Source organism: Lemur catta, chromosome 6 (genome assembly GCF_020740605.2).
Source record: "Lemur catta isolate mLemCat1 chromosome 6, mLemCat1.pri, whole genome shotgun sequence".
NCBI classification, from domain to species: Eukaryota; Metazoa; Chordata; class Mammalia; order Primates; family Lemuridae; genus Lemur; species Lemur catta.
In genome coordinates, this window is record NC_059133.1 from 67,331,938 (window position 1) to 67,350,591 (window position 18,654).

The 18,654-nt window shown below is 37.8% G+C and overlaps 1 long non-coding RNA gene across 1 annotated transcript in view; it reads left to right on the forward strand.

Annotated features, from left to right (window-relative positions):
• The window catches only part of LOC123639862, a 177,882-nt gene that overhangs the window by 143,835 nt on the left and 15,393 nt on the right, over positions 1-18,654 (forward strand). Inside the window, exon 3 of the long non-coding RNA XR_006735823.1 lies at positions 13,915-13,999. This is a non-coding gene — a long non-coding RNA (uncharacterized LOC123639862). The remainder of the gene's footprint in view (positions 1-13,914; positions 14,000-18,654) is intronic.

Sequence of the window (18,654 nt, forward strand, 5' to 3'; positions counted from 1 at the left end):
GTGCATAGATCCTCTCTGATAATTTCATTGGTGGGTCCAAGTCAAGAATAGCATCTCCTGCTACACGGTAGGTAGCATGGCCTTATTCCCAGCAGCTATCCCACTCATGTGCTCACGGGCAGTGCTAGGATTTTCTGTTTTTCCTCTGCAGTATAACAAGTAGACAACAGTATCTGTAAGTCATATCAGGTTAAGTCAAAAGCCATAGTCAATTTAACAAATTTTTTCAATAAATTTTCCTGGATCCTTGGAAACCAACCAAACAGTTCTTCCATATAACCAAATCTGACATAGAAAAAGACCTATGTACTCCAATCCTTCCCCCATCTCCATTAGCCACCTCCCTCCATGTATGCAGGTTTGATTTTAGGGGCAGACATGGGGCCCCACTCCTGGTGGTGCTGGCAGGGCTCTCTTCCTCTGATAATGGAGGGTATAGGCTGGTGCTAATTGGGTAAGGGGGAGGAGTGCCCAGTGATCTAGGGTTAGAATCCCGTGAGGGGGAGCTAATGGAACCCCCTCAGAGCTGAGAGACTGAGAGGACTTTGGGGATGGAGCAGGCCATCTAAAAGGGGCAGCCAGGACAGGATCATCCAGAGTATATGGTGTGACTTCCTGGAGCCTGGACGTTGCATGAGCTAGGCACATCCTGATAAAGGGCCATAAAGGCTTGGACATAAGAGACCTCCCCCCACTTTCCCTTTCTCTTGCAAAACAAATCTAATTGCATTATGGTATTATAGTTTAGAGAACCATTTCCTGGCCAAATTTCCTGATCTTCTAATTTATGTTGAGTCCAAGCTGCATTACAAGGAAAATAAGTTTCTTTTTCTTTAACTCTTCCCATCTAAATGTTTCCCAGTTGCTCAGAAGGTGCCCTAACAGCCAGTCCTTTGGCATGCTTGCCACTGCCCCCGTTTTGAAAAAGGATCCTGACTAGAAACTGGGGTCCTCCTAAGTTTTGCAACAAACAAATTGTTTTCTCTTTCCCACTCCCACTCTCCCTTTTCATTAAGGAAAGTTGACAAAGCAGTAGCGGCTAAACCTTGCAGAGTCAAAGCCGGCACAGCTGAAAAAGCATGAAGCGTAGAGATAAACGGCAGGTCTGCGCAGAAGAGGGGAGGGCTACATCCTCCAGTGAGGAACACGGCAAAGCAAATGCTTCAACGCACAAATCATAGAATCAGGGATGAAAGTCGAGCGGCTGGAGCAGGCTTCAGTCTGAGTACAAATAAAACACTGGGGGCCAAGAGGGCAATTATAATCTGACTTCCACAAAAACCAAAGAAACTATTTAGGGTTTGGGCAAAAGAAAGAAAGCTGACGGCAGAAGTAGCTACCTGAGTGCCAGAGGTAGCCACCTAACAGAGGAATAAGGTTTTGAGAGCCCAGGCGAGTCAAACAAATGACAAATCCAGCTTGCTTAAGAAATCAAAGATAAAGCTGGAGCTTAGGAGTCCTAGATGCAAGCCGCTGACCCATGTAGTGGTAGCAACATAGTGAAAGCAAATCCTCTTGTTGCCGACCGTCCCAGTGGCGAAGCAAACAACCCAAGGAATGATAATCTGCCGGTTGCTGGGGAAAATGATAAGTTTGAACTATAGGACAGCCAAAGATAGGTTGTCAGAAATGAGTAGTGTGACAGAGAGAGCAGGAAAAAACACTTAGAGAGGGCACAGGGTGGCTCGGTCTTCAGTAAGAACAAGACAAATCCAGGACTGGCTGCTAATGCAATTACCTGTCTCCAATCCAGAGCTAAGCTAATTAATGAGGATCCCTTTTCCAAATGCCAAAGCCCCAGGGCACTTGAAGGGGGGGTGCAGGTGGAGTATGGCCTGCTGCAGCCAACTGGTGTCTCCAAAGGGCCTGTTTCAGCCTCCAAATTGGGGTCACCAGGAACAATATGGCTCTGGCATCCCAGAGTGACCACAATAAGGGACTCCTCTTCAAACATAAGGAAAAAGAATTTCAAAGTAAACAAGAAAGTAAATAGAAACAATTGCTCAAATGGCCAAGGAAGAGATTATAAATGCAGTAACAAAATAAGAACAAGCATGCATTTATGTATTAAAAAGCAAGACAGGTCAGCGGGTTGCAATCCAAAACACGAGAAATGGAGGAGGAAAAGTAAAAGAAGAAAGTGAATCATTGGACTCCTGCTCGGTGTGGGAGAAAATCTCCACCAACTCCCAAGTCCAGGGTTATCCAGTATCTTCGGATTAATTGAATCTTCACAGCATGAGGAATAACACCCCTGCCACCTCGTTACTGGGGGAGCTGGAGTTAGGCAGATAGAGGGAGCTGATGTCCTCTAACTTGGAAGGAAATCTCAAGAACAGAGTTGGAAAGAGATGGACGAGGCAGGCAGGCTGCTAAAGATGTGACCAGCTGGCAGTAGTCCCATGCGGGACACCCAGACGACAGGAAAGTACCCACCAGCTACTAAGTCAGAGGCCCCAGAGCCACCTCCCTTACTCATCTGAAATTGAGAGGAACACTCAGGTCAGAGATTAGAGCGAGAATGAAAGAGTCTGAGACTTTAGAAGACAAAAGAACTGAAAGAACCCAAGGTTACCAACCCAAAGTAGAGAAAGGGAGACTCACCTGTCCATGCAGCTCCAAATAATGCCATATATTCTTAATTTGCGGTTCGGGTGGGGGTCTCTCTTTGTCCCATCACCCCAGAGGGATGATGCAGGGGGTGTCCCAGTGAAGGCAGGAAGGCACCCTGAACTCACCAAGTGGGTTCTTGGCTTCACACTGGCAAGAATTCGAGAATTAGCTAACTAGCAACAGGAAGCTTAATGAGAGAGAGAAAGACAACAGATCCTACTCCACAGACAGAGTAGGGATCCTTTCCTGAGCAGGAGGCAGACAGCTTATAGGGCAATGGTAACGTATTAATGTGTTCAAAAACACTATTAGGAAACAGCTGTACATGACCAGCATTATCTCGTGGTCAGGTTATAAAGGTTATTCAAAAACTATTGTCACAGAAACGTAAATGCAGGCAGTTTGTAAGGCATCGCTTAGTATTAATAACTCACCCATCTTTAGGGTGAGAGGTGGGGGTTGGTTCTCAGGGCTATTGACTTGCTGGCAACTTCCTTGTTCAGGGCGGTCAGGGTCTGGTATTGGTCAAAATAGCTACACCCAGGCTCTTTTGACTTTCGTTTTCTGCCTTATCCCTAAATTAGTCACATAGACCAATGTCGTACCTTAGATCTCCAAAACTTATTCATCTTGCACAAATGAAACTTTGTACTCCTTGAGCAACATCTGCACATACCCTGTCCCCCTCCAGGCCCTGGTAACCACCGTTCTATTCTCTATTTCCATGAGTTTGACATTTATAGATTCCACATATAAATGGATCATACAGTATTTGTCTTTCTACATCTGGCTTTTTCCCTTAGCAGAGTGTCCCAAAATTTCACCCCTAGTGTCATAAATGGCAAGATTTCCTTCCATTTTTAAGGATGAATACTATTCCATCATGTGTGTGTGTGGGGGGGGTATCAGTGGCACCAATGTCAGTGGTCCAGTGTGTCACTGTGGTGGTTTGCAAGGCACAATAACTCATGGAGTGGCTGCAGAGCTGGGGTCTAAAGCATAGGCAGCAGGGATTGACCATGACTCTGGGGTTTGGAGGTGGGCGTGACCACTGCAGTGTTAACTTCAATGTCTGAGACATTTATGTGACCCAGTTTCTGAGGTCCAGGTGACCACGGAGTGGCCAGGGTCTGGAGCCCAGGCATGAACAGAGCATTCATTGTTCCAGGGTCCAGCCATGCATGTGGTTGCAGGTGATGGGGGAGTGGGAGTGGTGCCTTAGTCAGGGGATGCAGTAGCACCTCATACCTGCTGTGTGGCTCAGCCATCTGTTCTCAGCCATCTCTAGGCTTCTCAGCTATGCTGATCTCCCACACAATCTGAGTGAGGTGAAACCAAAGCCAGTACTTTGAGTAGTGCCCCAAAAGTCTGGGGAAGCTGATCACTCACCTTTTTCCCTTCTAGGGGAATCTGTGGTCCAGGGAGTTTCACCTCAGCACTGTGCTGTGCTTATTTATGGGATGGGATGATGCACACAAAATCAAAGTGTTTTTTCCCACCTTTTCTGTCGGGTTATTTTTTGTTTTTTGCTCTACTGTGTTGCTGCAGCTTCTTGACTGTACCCCTGAGATCTCCTAGAGTTATTTGCATTTGTGGATAGCTGTCTAATTGTTTTTTGTGAAGGGACAAAGACTGGCATCTCCTACTCTGCCATCTTGTTGACATCATTGCTCAACCTTGTTTTTTTTAATATTTAAAGCTACCTTCTGGCACATGTGCTTGAGGGAGTTTTCTAAGGGGATTTTATTTGAAATTAAAACATTTTGCAAACAAAGTCAAGGCTCTGTGAATACATTCTATTAGCCTAATTAACATCTCAATCAGCACTCTGGTTGCATAGACTTGTACTGACTAATGAGGTCTTGGTCATCTCTTCAGTTCCAAGCAAACCATTACCTCTGTAGGCTTGTGCATGCATATGCCCCGTGCTCTTTCTCTGTCTACTTCTCTTCTTGCACCACTTTCCAACTTTGGACCCAAGAGGTTAGGACAAACCTCTAACGGTACCCTTATGGGCAGGTGCTTTTAAAGGCAAAGACCAGAAGCTTTCACTTTAGGTCATTCCCCATGTGGCTACCTTTAAAGTTCATCTGAATTAACATTCAGTGATATTTTTGTCAGCTGTGACTGCAAGCAACATCATTACAGTGGAATAGTAATGCAAGTAACTCTGCATAGCTCCATTAAATGCCACGTTGTTCTATAATGGAAGTGACATTTCATTATTTCTCAAACATCAAATGCATCATGGCACTCATATGCCAGTTATACTTTAGGCATATTAATATTTGTGGCAGATGTGATAACTCCAGGAAGAGTAAAGAGAATAAGGATGACTGATAGGGGCATAATAGTTACCAGATATGCTTATGAGGCCCAATAAAAATGAGCCGTGAATAGAGTATATAATTATCAGTGACCTTATCCACCCTACTGCTACAGCTAGTGAACCCATCATTCTGGCATCCAGAAATACACATACCCTGATTCCCTTAATTGCTTAGCAGACTTTACAAGTGAGTTGTCTTTTGTGTGATGCTTTGAGCTTCTTTAGGTCCTTTAAAACCTCTCTTGCACAACATAATGCAATTGCTCTCACTGATAAAATCTGCTGGCTTTTAAAATAGAATTTTCAAACTAGAATGTTTGAAGCCATGTGAAAAAAATTTAAGTGCCACTATAAATTTAAAGAGAAAAGGTGAAAGAAAAAGAGATGATAAGTAAAAGAAAGATATAGGAATATAGTTATCTAACAGTATGAGGGAGGGCCAGATAGTTTAGCTATTGCCCTCACTAAGGGAATTTCGACTTAATCATTTCTAATTATAATAAATGGTGAAATGTGTATCATGTAAATATGGGCAAGGTTTAAGAAGCAACTTTTATCTCTAAGACTCATAAGCAAAGTAAATAAACATAGAAAACATAGCCATTTAATAAGGGAAAGACCAGGGATCATAGTTCACTTTGGATACAGAAATTATATACACCTATGATATTGATTCTTCAATTCAATCCCATTGTAAAGGATGCTAGGATTCTGCCATAAATAATCATTTTTTTCTATTGGCTCATAGCAAATTTGTAATCTAGTTTTTAGGGAACAATAAAGGGGATTTAGTTATGGTTTTCTATGTCACTATATGAGAGAGAGATTTAACATGGAAGAAATAGTACAGGTGAAAGTCTAGGTAAAAGATTCTCAGGAGGTGAAGAGATCTTAAACTAGCTGAGTGCTTTGCAGCTGGAGAAGATGATGCAGAGGAGAAAGTATAAAGGACTGTCTCCTTATAGGAGCTGCACAGCTGGTATAAAGCTCTCTCTGCAAGGATAGAATGGATCTGTCAGAAAAAGAAGACCTAGAGACATGCTTCACTTAATTATAGCAAGAATTCATGGGAGTTCACAGGTTCAATAACTTTTGATATGAAATCTATCAATAAAGAGATTAAGTTATGAATTAATTAGTTAAATTGAAAATATATTTATTGTTCAGTTAAAATTTAATCATTAGAACTGCCATATGATCCAGAAATCCCACTTCTCAGAATTTACCTAAAAGATTTGAAAATCAGTTTGTTGAAGAGATGTCCACACTCCCATGTTCATTGCAGCACTATTCACAATAGCCAAGAGATGGAAGCAGCCTAAATGTCCATCAGCAGATGAATGAATACAGAAAATGTGATATATACATACAATAGGATATTATTCAGTCTTTAAAAAGAAGGAAATCCTCTCATATGCTGCAACGTGAATGAACCTTGAGGACATCATGCTAGATATAATAAGTCAGTCACAGAAGGACAATTGCTACATGATTCCACTTTTATGATGTATCTGAAGTAGTCAAACTCATAGAAGCAGAAAGTAGAATGGTGGTTGCCTGGGGTTACGGGGAGGGAGAAATGAGGAGTTGCTATTTAGTGGGTATAGAGTTTGAATCATGCAAATGAAAGAGTTCTAGAAATCTGCTGCACAACGAAGTACATATAGTTGATGATATTATACTTCACACAAGCTAAGATGATAGGTTTCATGTTACTTGTGTTTTATCACAATAAAAAATAATTGTTAATGATGAAAACTTCTCCATTCTTTCATTCATTCATGAAAAATGTATGTTTAGCATTTATTTTGCCAGCCCTATAATAGGTAATGCAGTTAACTAGAAAAATAGCTATTTTCTCTCTTCCAGTCTAAAAGAAAATTCAAACTTCACATACATTTGAGGACATTGTAGCATTAAAACACACTGTTTTGGCCATTATGTAAGTTAGGTGATGATATGCATAATGTAACCTCATTTTAATTTAAATTGCCAACCAGCAGAGAGAAAGTGATCAATCTGATTGTAGCTAAAAATGGAAAGGTAAAATCTAAGTAACTAAATGGATGAACAAGAGGGACTGCCTCAGGGATGAGCCTTGGTCAAGTCACAAATTCCCTGCAGCATAGGCATAGTGTCCTGATCCGAGACACCATGACCTCTAAGACCTTTAACTGTAAGACATACACAAGGAGTAGAAGAGAAGGCCATTAGGAAGCAGAGATTGCTACTTACTACCAGGAGGATTGCAGAGCAGCAGAGCGTCAAATACTGTGAAGAATCTGTGATTTTACCCTATTTGCAAGCTGACGTGTTAGCCTGCCAGTTTCATAGGTGCTAGCAGAAAATACAAGACTTCTAGATCAGAGACAAAGGACTTAATTACTCACAGTACAGCAGGCAGCTGAAGCTTCACGTTTGCATCAGTTCTTCTTGTTCCCGAGTACCATGGGGGTGGCATGGAACAACCCAGGCAGACACTGCACAATGTGGGTTTATATCACAACTGGGGAATCTCAAGCTTAGGGAACCTGGATCTTTCATAATGGTCTGTGAACAAACCTGCCCAAACTTTGCCTTAGAGGGAGATGTTATCGTTTTTATACTGGAAAATAAACAAACCTGTCCCCTGATCTTGAGGGAAACACTAGCTCTATCTTCCAAGTTTATTAGCTACACAAATATCCTTGAAAAGCTAGGTCAGAACAAAGGCTAACACTGCCTCTTTACCAAACTTCTGCTCCTACGGAAATGTGAGGAACCAGTGAAGAATGTTCTCCCAACATGTAGGAGCCCATTCAGTTTAGGACAAGCCATTCCAGGGAAGATACCAAACCAGAAGACAATGGAACAGGATTGGAAGGAACAATTAGTCTGGAATTCAAGGCTGTAATCACAGCAGATTATTAAAGTTCAAAGCAGGAGCCAAGGAAAAAGTCCAGTAAACTGGTCACATAAGCTTAGGCTGGGCATCTATAGCAGAGTACTTATAGAGGAAGCCAGGCTCAGGGGCTTGACATGTTAGACAGCAAAGGATTACTAAAATATTTCTAAGTCTTGCCCTCAGAGGCTTGGTAGCTAAGGCTGCCTGGTAACTAAGACTACTCATAGCTAAGAATACAATGCATAAGCTGAAGAGCCAACAAGGAAGTGTTTTGCCAGTCATGTCTAACCAGTTTGATATTTCTCACTTGCGCTTATAGCTACAAAACACTTAACATTATTGTCACCATATCAGCTCACTCTTTCTTTACTCTCAATTGAATTTACCACTTAGTAACTGTTTTCGTTTTGTCCATTTATATTGTCTTCAACTAGGTTGTAAGAAATTGAAGGGCACCTATGGAATTTATTTTGCTACCTGTAAATATTTCCAGCCTTACAGTGCTGAGTACATAGTACATTCCCAAAGAGTACTTCTTGATTAATTTTTTGGTATAGGTTTTGAGAACCTCCAAGTCCCTGCCTCTTGGCTGGGCCCCTCTTTAGAGCAAATCTGAGGGAATTTAGGGATTGTATAAACCCTTGAGGTTTCTCCTGCCTAAATTTCACACTGGTTAAAATATTGCTTTTCAGTTATCAGAAATTAAATATATAGACAAAAGCAGTCACATTTTATATCTAGAGTACCAGAATTATCCTTGTATACTTTGGACTGTGTTGTACATTTCTCAAAAAATAACTAAAGAGCTTCTTGAAGAATCCAATTGAACAAAGAATATTACCATTTGATTTGGGCCTCTAAGGCAAACTGTACCTGTTAAGCAACACAATTTTTCATTTTCTCTGACCCTTTGGTAAGATATCAGTTAGGTGCTCCACAACTTCAAGGTAACAGAAGCACTGCTTCAAATGCTGGCCGTGGATGATATAAAGGGTCACCCTTCCCCCACAGAGGAGAGAATGAAGCCCACTATGTACAAAATGCAAGGTGATAAGTAGTTTTAAAACAAAAAGCTAAACATAGGAGAAATACTTCTTGAAATTGAACTGAGAACGGACTTTTTTGAATAAGACCTCAAAAGCACAAAAGCACAAGCAACAAAAGAAAATATAGACAAAAGAAATTACATCAAACTAAAATCTTCTGTACAGCAAAGGAAACAATCAATAGAGCGAAGAGACAACCTACAGAATGGGAGAAAATATTTGCAAACTACCCATCTGACGAGGAATTAATAACCAGAATATATAAGGAACTAAAAAAATTCAATAGCAAATAAATCCTACAAATAATTTGACTGAAAAATGAGCAAAAGACCTGAACAGACATTTCTCAAGAAAACATACAAATGGCCAACAAGTATATGAAAAAAAAAAAATACTCAACATCACTAATCATCGGGGAAATGCAAATCAAAACTACAATGAGATATTGCCTCGCCCCAGTCAGAATTACTATAAAAGACAAAAAATGACAAATGCTGAAGAGGATGTGGATAAACGGGAATTCTTACACAGTGTTGGTGGGAATGTAAATTAGTATAGCCATTATGGAAAACAGTATGGAGGTTACTCAAAAACTTAAAAATAGGATATAGCAACCTCATTACTGGGTATATATCAAAAGGAAATGAAATCAGTATGTCAAAGAAATATTTGCATTTCCAAATTTATTGTAGCACTATTCACAGTAGCCAAGATATGGAATCAACCTAAATGCCTATCTACAGATGAATGGATAAAGAAAATGTGATACACAAACATACACACACACACACACACACACACACATGTACAATGGAATACTATTCAGTCATAAAACAGAAGGAAATATTTAATTTCAATATTTAACATGGAAAACAAGGAATTAACATGGAAAGCATTATGTTAAGTGAAATATGCTAGGCACAAAAAGACAAACACTGCATGATTTCATTCATATGTAAAATCTAAAAAAGTTGATTTCATAGAAGTAAAGAGTAGAGTAGTGGCTGGGGAGAGTAGAGAGTCCCAGAGGCTGGGGAGAGTAGGGAGGATGGTGGAGGACCGTGAGAAGTTGGTCAATGGATACTAAGTTACAGTTAGACAGAAAGAATAAGTTCTAACGTTCTATTACACAACAGGATGACTACAGCAAATAACAATGCAGTGTATTTTTCAAGATAGCTAGAAGATTTTGAATGTTACCACCACAAAGAAATGATAAATGTTAAAAGTGATGGATATGGTCACTTCTTTGATTTGATCATTGTACAATGTATACACGCACTGAAACATCACACCGTATCCCATAAATATGTACAATTATGTGACAGTTATAAATAAAAAATTTTAAAAACAGAGCTAAATATATTTATTGAAACATAAATAATCTTGCTTATTCAGTATGTATATAAAACAGGATAAAGGCACATGTTGAAAAATAATGACAATAAGAAAAGACATTGTACCTAACTTCAAGGACATCATAGTCTACTAGAAGAAATAGAAATTAATCAACTATTCAGACAAATGTAAAATTACAACTTTGGGGGGCTATAATGGATAGAGCTATTATGTTACGAGAGTTCTGATGATGGCTTTGATTGAGTTAGATGACAGAAGAATCTTGGAGGGCTTGCTGGGCTGTGACTGATGGAAGCAAGGCAATTATGAGAGACAGAAGGGCCAGTATAGCATGAGCAGGGAGGAGGGTTGCATCCAGCAATGGGGAGAAAGATCTTGCATGGTCATTATAACTCATAGTGAGGGCTTTTGTGCTTTCTATAAGATCATTGGGAAGCCTTTGAAGGATTATAAACAGGTGAGTGAGTATCAAATTTGTCTTTCAAAGCATAGTTTAGCTGCAGTGTGGAGAATTCATTAGAAAAACTTGCAGGAGATATGTGTAGACCATTTAGATAGCTATTTTTATTAGTTAAATCTTTAGAGGCTTAGCAGCCAGGATATCTGATGTGCTCTTCCAGCAACCAGGAGCCTGGAATTCTGAATCCTCCCTCCCTGGGGCCTCAGTGATACCCTATCTCACTGTATTCTGAGAACTCGATAGGCACTTAACTCTAATAACATGTAATTCTCATAAGAACATTGACAGGGAATGCACAACAGGTCCACAGTATCTAAAACTCAGGACCACGTGTATTTTGGCATTGAGAGTTTTGGTAATTTTAGAAAAGTAATGCAATATCCTATACCACATGTTATGTAACACTTCCAGTAGGATCTATAGCAGAACCACCTAATAAAACACATCTCTATTTTTACAATGAAATGTCTGCATATTAACACCAAGTGGCACAGGTAAAGGTTATAAATAGTCTTGCATCAGTTCAGGTCAGATTCTGTCAATGAATGGGTTCATGTAAGTTCATTTTCCAGTAACTATGTCACAGAATGTGTCTGTTCTTCAGAATATTTAACAACAGAATTTCAGAAAGGAGATGTGGTTACATACAGATTATTCCTTTTATAGTCAGAAAATTGATACTAAAGGTATTGGATTAGGTAATTTACCCAGATATGTGTGGTGCAGACAAAGTTTAAACTTAACCTACTTGAATCTAAAACCTTACAACATATCTTTAATAAACAAAATGAATACCTTTTTATTTTTTTCAAGAAAGAGGAATGTGAATGAGTGACTAAACTTAGGCACTAAAGTCAAGACCAGAGGCACAGTATGACCTCAGTACCTCATCGGCATGATGACTCTTTCAAATGGCTAGAGCTCATTCAATTTTCAAGATAACATAACAAAATATAGTCCTTGAATGTACAAACTTTGCTCTTACAAGACAAATCTAATTGGATCTTTTAAGTTAAACAGGCTATTAAGTCAAAAACTATAATGTGGAAATATCACAACTTGGTATTTTGAAAAGAGACATTGGGTAATTGACTTCTGACTAACAATGTTCACTCTTTTTGAAGTATACTAATTGAGTATATAAAAACCTGATAGTGTTTCAGGTTTAGCTTTGATAGCTAAATCCTGTCAAACGTGTCTTTCTCCTTGAACTGGCATTAGGAAACACAGCCACACAATATCACACAAACACATGCATATACCCCAATAGAAAAAGGAAAACAAATTACTAAGTACTTAATAGCCAGTAAAGCATCCTATAGCCCTAAAGAAAGGCTCAGGCAAGGACCTCTAAAGTATGAAACTTAGTTTTAAAGCCTAAATGAGACTTTCTGTTTTTTTCCATAACTGTAGTATGGTCAGGTCTATAAACTTTGTCCTGAATCCACTTACCCAGACAGCCACATGGTTGAAGGTGGCTTGTTTGCCTCCAAAAGGCTAACTTCATTTTCATCTTTTTACTACAAATGAGCAAGAAGTGAAAGAGTATGTACCCCTCCCATAGTTCTTCTATTCTTATGGGCTGAGGTAGAAACGTGGGCCACTATTGCCCTCCCTAACAAAATCTTCACTAGATATGAGATAAATAGAACCTAAAAGTTTGATGGGATCATGTTGTCAAAAATAGTATAGTTAGCTACAAAGTTCTAGTACACTGCAAATATTTCTGAACAGAAAAATTCTTTATGTTATATGGACTATATAAAATACTACATGAACTGCAAATTTTATAAAAGACCATTGGTATATATGTTAAAGTAATAAGTAATGACCAGCTTTCTGTTTGATAAGAATAGTTGTGTCCCTTTTATAATTCTACTTTTATTTATTTACTTACTTTTTTATTTTATAATATTACAGGGGTACAAACGTTTTGGTTACCTAAATTATTTTTGTACAGTTTGAGTCAAAGTTATAAGTGTGTCTGTCACCCAGATAGTGTGCATTATGCCTGTTAGGTATGAATTTACCCATCTCCTCCTCCCGCCTCTCACCTGCTTGATTTCCATTGAATCTTACTACCATATGTGCACATGAGTGTTGCTCTATTAGTTCCAATTCAGTAGTGAGTGCATGTGGTTTTTTGTTTCTCCATTCTTACGATACTTCACTTAAAAGGATGATCTCCAGTTCCATCCAGGTTGTTACAAAAGGTATTAGTTCACCATTTTTTATGACTGAATAATACTCCATGGTATACATATGTCACATTTTATTAATTCACTCATGTATTGATGGGCACTTGGGTTGTTTCTACATCTTTGTGATTGTGAATTATGCTGCTATAAACATTTGAGTGAAAGTGTCTTTTTTATAAAATGTCCTTTTCTCCTTTGGGTAAATACCCAGTAGTGGAATTGCTGGATCAAATGGTAGGTCATAACTGTGCTTTTAGAAAGTTTTTAAGACAAAGAGAGAAAGCGAGCAAAAGGAATACAGTGTCACTTGAGCTTAATGTTAACTGTTTAAAGTCTGTGTTTGAAGATGTGCCTGTCAAACTTGAGCATTTCTATGTTCAGCGCCTGAGGTGATGGATATTCCAATAACCCTGACTTGATTAATTCACATTGTATAACTGTGTCAAAACATCACATGTACCCTATAAAGATATCCAACTATTATGTACCCATAATAATTAAAAATGTAAAAAGAACTTGAGTATTTCTAAATTATACTGTATTATTTGCCTAAAATATTTTATGTTCTTTTAAGGCAAAGTATGATACTAGGAAGATATGACTCAATAACAACTTTTCAGAAATTTTGACGAATGATTCTTAATATTCTCCTTCTTATGTCACATAGGGCCCTTTCCCATGGATATTGCATTAATTATATTATTAATATATTCAATTTGACTTTAACAATTCTCTAGATTTGATGTGTGTATGTGTGTTCTATCTGATCTTTACCACTCTAAAGAAGTAGGAGCAGAATAGCTCAGCTATTCTACAGATAATTATAAATAGCAATTGAAGAATTAGATCTTAAAACACCCATCTTGGTAGGCAGAGCGGCTGGTAGCAGACATGACCACCACACTGAGCCTAGATTTAGTAAAAGCACTTGTTCTGTAAGTTAAAGTTCTTTCTGATTTCTAAATTAGAAGGATGAAACCCTGAAAGTTATTTATTTTAGTTACAGTTTTGGTTTTTTTCCTAAGGACCCACGTCTGTGAGGACCAGCACTACAAGCCTGTCTTCTTACGGTTCTCTCATGCAGTTGTTTATTTCCACACTTTATCTCTGGTGAGTTACCCATGGTCTTGCATATTTTGCTTATTTATACCATTACCTTGCCTTCCCAGCAGGTCAGTAGCACAATTTATCATTTAACTTCAGAAATATTTATGTAAATAAATTACCTGAAAATGTCCCCCATTTGTCTCAATTTTGCGAGTGAAGAAATAATTTTTCAGCCCTTATTGTAATGATGTTATATCTATATTTTTATTTTTCTGATGTCTATCAATTGTTAGCAATTTTAGGAAGCTGGGCCAAATTCCATTAGGCACTTTAGCATTTGGCTGATCTTTTAAATCAAGAGGAAAATGCTTAATAAGTCACTAGGAGACATGCTATGCCTAGAATGATTCTGATTTTCTCACTGTCAGATTGAACTCCTCTCCCTAGATATTTCAAAGACCTTATTTTGCTCATTGCAAGGGCATTTTAAAGCTTTCATGTACTTTTGTATAAAATTAATTTCTGTCCCTCCACCAAAAGTTTCTATTTTTCTCCTTTGTTAATTAAAACTTCCCCTTCTGCAGGTCAGGGGGTATTTAACCAGTATTTAAGCCCCTGATTTCACTTAATATTCTGGCATATGATCACTTAATTACTTTATTCATTAAATAAATATTTACCAAACACCTATTAGGCAAATATAAAAAAATCACAGACTAAAAATGGCAAGGCTGTGAAATTGTAATGTGCTTTATTTTCCTATCTGAAAAGAATGTCCATGTGGAGGTTTGATCTGACTTGATGACCAAATTCCTTAACATAGTCAGTTCTTGAAAAAAAGTCAATAATTTTAGTTTTTTAAATTCTCAGTCATTTCAGATAAGACTAATATTCCCTATTAATACTTACTCTTAGATATTTATATATTTGCTATATACCAAAGTATATGTATAACATATATGTTATAAAGGTAATGTATAAAGGAATCCTTAAATAATTATTTAAAATATTGAATCTTCCTGAGTATTTCTTCCTGTCCCTTTGCACCACCTCCTAAGGAGACACAATCTTGATTTTTTTAAGACTCTCTTTTTAAGATATAGATATGGTTTTATCACAATTATTTATCCCTAATCTATGCATTGCTTCTCCGTTATTGAGCTTTACACAAATGATATATTTTATGCATTCTTTTATACCTTACTATTTTTTAGTCAGTACTCTGTTTCTAAGATTTATCCATCCTCCAAAAAAGAAAACCATAGTCAAATAACTTCACTAGCTAATTATTCCAAATATTTCAAAAGATACAACATAGGCCGTGCTGAGAATCAATCAAAAAAGCAACACTTTCAAGTCATCTAATGAGACCAATTTAACTGTGAAAACCAAAACCTGAAACTGATGTTATAGGAAGGACAATTACAGGCAAATTTTACCAATGGCATAGGTAAAAACCAATTCTAAAAATAATATTAGCAAATCAAATCCATACGTATATACAAGAGGTAGTACTTGACTTTGTTCTGGGATTGGAAGTTGGGCTTAAAAATATTTTTTAAATGAATGAAGATGCCAGAGTTTCATTGTAGGAAATTACTTAGGACTTTATTCTGTCATTATTTATGTATTAAATAAACAAGTTTATGTATGTTTCAATAAATATACTTAGCGGGTTTGTTTAAATACTGCTTATCACCTTGCATTTTCTCAATAGTAAGCCTTTTCTTGCTGTTCTGGTATGATAGCAGTACAAGGATAAAATAAGGAAAAATAGAGATTACACAAAGAAACTTCCACATATATTGTGTGATGGTTAATTTTATGTGTCAACTTGATTGGTCTAAGCAACACCCAGATATTTGGTCAACCATTATTTTTGGGTGTGTTTATGAGAGTGTTTCCAGAAGAGTTTAGCATTTGAAGTAGTCGACTAAATAAAGAAAGTCCACCCTTACCTATGTTGGCAGACGTCAGCCAATCTGATGAGCGCTCAGATAGAACAAACAGTTGAAGGAAGGGCAAATTCTCTCTCTTCTGGAGCTGGGACATCCATCATCTCCTGCCTTCGGACATCAGAGTTCCAGGTCCTCAGACCTTTAGACTCCAGGACTTACACCAGGGTTTCCTGTTGGTTGTCAGGTCTTTAGCCTTGGATGAGAATTCTACCATTGCTCCCCTTGTTCTCAGGCCTTTGTACTTAGAGTGAACTACATCACCAGCCTCCCTAGTTCTCCAGCTTGCAGATGGCATGTTATGGGACTTCTCGGCCTCCATAATCACATGTGCCAATTCTCATAATAAATACCCTCTTATACATTTATATTTAATATATATCCTACTAGTTTTGTTTCTCTGGAGAACCCTGACTAATATATATGTTTGCTTGATTTATGTCAAAGGTGGCACACAGAGCATTGAGGAATGGCCAGTTTTTCAACAAGTCATTCCGGGATATTCCTTTCCAAATCATTCTTCAATATTCTACCTCAAGAAAGGAAAATAAATGTTGATCACTCAATCATAATAAAAATGTTCAAATTAATTATAGATCTAAATGTAAGGCAGAACAATAAAGCTTCTAGAGAATAATATTGGAGAATCCTTTTATTACTTTCATGGGAAAAATATTCTAAAAGAAGCCCTAATGGAAGAAAATGAGAAATGACTACATTAAAATTATGATTGGTGTTCATTAGACTTACTATAGTGTGGAAAAAGGATAGCCTCCAAATAAGATGAGTTATTTAGAATATATACTACTCACAAAAAGCTCATTTCTAGGACATAGGAAAACTTTACAAGTCACTTTAAACAAATATTTGTGGTCTTTATGAGTGTTACAATGCTGATGAACATTGAATTTCTTTAATGTTGATACTGCATTATCACAAAGCAAGCAAATCATCTTATCTTCAGGAGAAACAAAATAATATTGCAATTCCCCATCATTAAAAAATCTGTTTTCTTTCTTTAGTGTTCTCTTGGTCTTCTTTGACATGATGGGCTGTTAAGCAGACAGAATTAAAACATACTGTTGAGCTGTGCAACTATTCACAAATTCCACTTGAGACAGAAACATAGCACACCACTGTCAAAAACTGCTAACAGACTGGTGTGCTCGACTCCCATAAACTCTCGCCAGCCAGCCTCCTGTGGTAGTGGCGCCAGTCAGGCGGGGAAAGTTAGTACTAAATCATGAGCTTAGCAGCCATCAATTTAGCCCTTATGGCTTACTGATGTTCTAATTGTGCTGGTCAATCTGGAAGGATTATTTCATTGAAACTTATTTTATTCTTTGGTGTTTTAAACACTTTCATTTTAAAAATGAAGTAAAAATATAAAAGACAAACAAAAGTGTATTAATAAAAATAAATGGATTTATTCTGTAAAATTTGGATTCAGTCAAAAGGCTGCACTTAAGGACCTGGAAGGCCACATGTGGCATTAAGGATGTAGGTTCCCCACCCCTGACATCGATTATTCCTTTATGTAATGTCCTACCAGTCAAGCACAGTGCACATGTATGTGGAGCATGTAGCTGTGTAAGGGGTCCCTGTTAGAGTCAGTACCTGGTCAACTTGTCTTAAAAGACTATGACAAAAAAAGTTACTTCTTTTCTTAGGGCAGTTGGTATCTGTTTACACTCTCATTCCCATGAAAGGCAGGTCCTGAAGGCTACCAATTATGATAGCAGACATAGCACTGACTGTGCTTTACATAGCTCCCTTTTTTGCTCACATAGCAAGAATTATTTCTGCAGAAAAGAGAAAAAAATTAAGTGTGGAGGAGAGACAAGTGGAGAGGACCAAAGTATAAATTTTTTTCCTCTTCCTTTGATATTCTGGAGTATTTATTTAAATAACATATTCCCTGGCTTCAAACCAGCAATCATCTCTCTCTGCATACTTGAATAGCATGAGGCTCTAGTTCTGAAGCTTCTACTTTCAGGCTTCTTCCAAGACAAAAATGCCTGTGAGAGTGGTGCCCAACTCAAATCCCTTTTGTGAAGTCATTAGGCATTTCCATACAGAAAGTTTATTGGTCCTTAACATACTCAGTTTCCTCTTTACTGTCGTTTTGGATGTGCTGGGAAGTTCAATTACCAAATGAGAACCTCAACCTGATTGGAATCCGACTGAATTGTTCTATGACTAGAGATTCTATCCTTTTGGGGAAGGAAATCCAGTAAACTTGAAGATCATTTACAGCTTAATTCGAGTTAGTGTTTTGCATGCAAGTATAAATAAGACACTGTCTTGGAGAAGTTAACCATTAAGATGCCATTCAATTAAGGCTTATTTTGATGAGATTTCTATTAAAATGAAAAGTGCAAACATGTTGCCCAAGGATTCATTAACACATGGGCTTATTATGTTTTTTCAGCACCAAACAAAACCCTGAGAAAATGAAGACAATCAACCCCTGTGTAGACTGGTGGAGTATTATCTGGCTCTTAGCAGTCTCAGCAAGAATCAAAATAATAATAGTAATAATCAACTATGAACTATAAATTCTGATGAGACATGGGTGAAAGGCATTGTGTAGCACTGTATTTTTCTATTTGAATCATACAATAAGCAACCTAAAGATTCTATTATATAGTTTGGCTATATCTTTAGGAAATTTAAGAAGGACAAGAAGGCATCCAAAAATCTTTATCTACTTTTGATTTTGTTATGACAAAGATTATCTCCTTCAGGCTATTGTTTCTAATG